Source organism: Gigantopelta aegis, chromosome 10, assembly GCF_016097555.1.
Source record: "Gigantopelta aegis isolate Gae_Host chromosome 10, Gae_host_genome, whole genome shotgun sequence".
Taxonomy (NCBI): Eukaryota; Metazoa; Mollusca; class Gastropoda; order Neomphalida; family Peltospiridae; genus Gigantopelta; species Gigantopelta aegis.
In genome coordinates, this window is record NC_054708.1 from 58,745,154 (window position 1) to 58,747,058 (window position 1,905).

The 1,905-nt window shown below is 38.0% G+C and overlaps 1 protein-coding gene across 1 annotated transcript in view; it reads right to left on the reverse strand.

Moving 5' to 3' along the window:
* LOC121383972 (E3 ubiquitin-protein ligase MIB1-like) overlaps positions 1-1,615 on the reverse strand; it is a 9,073-nt gene extending 7,458 nt beyond the window's left edge. The window contains exon 1 of the mRNA XM_041514093.1: positions 1,436-1,615. The gene's annotated coding sequence lies outside the window, so the exon portion shown is untranslated. The remainder of the gene's footprint in view (positions 1-1,435) is intronic.
* Positions 1,616-1,905: the final 290 nt, after the last annotated feature.

Sequence of the window (1,905 nt, forward strand, 5' to 3'; positions counted from 1 at the left end):
AGTTATTCAGAGAATATATCAATAGAGGTAATTGTTTGTTTGTTTATTTATTTGTTTATCAGGACCGATGAAGTTGGGGGTTGGGTGCGTAGGCACTGCTTGTTTGTTGATAGTTATTTTTGTGCTGATATTCACTTATCGGTTTTAGCACGCTTTCCTGGACACACACCTTAGCTATCTGCACTGTCTATCTAAAACAGTAGGTTAGCGTTTAATTCTGAGTGGTTAGTCTTTAGTCTGGTGGCTTCACCACTATACTGAGGCCGGTCGTGGGCATTTACGCAGCCAGGACTTTGTATTGGGGTGGGGACAATCTCAATGAGCGGAGAAACTCTTACTGTCATGTTATGGGGCGACAGACACATAAAAAAGATGGTGAAAAACGAAGGCGTCGCTGGGAGGTATGACCCCATGCACCCACCACTTTGGACGTGGTGTGTGGTTTCTATCGCTGTGTAACGTTGTCTTTTAAAGGCGTTTTGCTTATTAAAATTAATTTACCATTTAAACTTTTATTTTCATGTTTTCAATTCGTTTAAACAAATTAAAAAGTTGATTCTTTACTTTTAAAAAGTTCTAACAGTCATATTTTTAAAATGCAATCCATCTAATTTAATGCATTCTGAAGAAGATGCGTCAAAAATCAAAGGAGAAAAATCCTTCCCATACAGATGGCGATCATAGGGTGTCAGCTACGAATCAATAGCAAGTTATGCGAAACGTGTCTTTCAAAGGCAACAATCAAACGACCGAGAGAAGTCATGCCCCCTGCTCAAAGTTATAATAAACTTTCATTTGTACATTTACTGAGAAAAATGGACAGGTCACAATAATAAGTAATCTTATTACGAGTGTTTATAAACAAGGTAAAATTAATTTTCACTCTGTATCATAGCAACATCATATACATCATAGTGTTAACAATTTAACCTTTTAAGCACAAAGATACTACTGACAACATACTTCAGTTGTGACAATAAACAAATTGCAATGTTAGTACCAACCCCACTCCCTTCCCTATTGAGCGTTTCACCGCTTCATTTTAATCCCAACTGGATTCGCCACTCAGATTATATCTAACGGTTACAATTTAGAATGTTTATAATCAACTCTGGTTAAACGTGTTTTAAACTGTTGAAATAAAAAGAAAATTTATCAAAATCCAAAATACATCACCTTTCAACGTGTGTGTGTGTGTGTGTGTGTGTGTGTGTGTGTGTGTGTGTGTGCGTGTGTGTGTGGGGGGGGGGGGTGAGTATGCATACCCTTATCGGCTTCCCGATTATATCACTCAGAGAGTTATGCCCCCTCTCTTAGACTTAACAATCACCATTGCGAAATATGTCTATACGTGTACCTCGAAATCCCAACATGGAGACCCATATATAGTAATGAGTTTTAACCTGGCATAAATATAAATGTTCAACTACTTTACCTTCTTTCCTCTTAGACGTCTAATTTTCTTTGAATGTGGTGCTTATACGTGTTGCGGAGGTAAATACCTGCAAATAGTATGTTGTAGGCACTAATAATAGATATTTGATTAAGGAAACTGAAACCACCAATTGTAATTATCGTCATTGGGGAAACCCCAAAATGAATTAATAGTGCAATCCTCGAGAAAACTAAATGCGCTGAATGTTTTACAAGCTGGCACTAACGTTTCTGCATAAATAAGAATGGGTTGAGAGAAGTGAAGCCCATTCTGAGACTTGTTTCTTAAGAAATGTTTTAATGCCTTCTAATCTACTTACACGGCATCCCATGGATGTTTTCCATCAAATAGGTGGGGTAGGCAGCACTGTATAATTCAGAGAGGGATCCGAGTACACAGATACCCGTCCCGTCAAGTGACCCTTTTGTCTTCTAAAATCTAAAATCTTATAACACGTCCCTGGTTGTCTG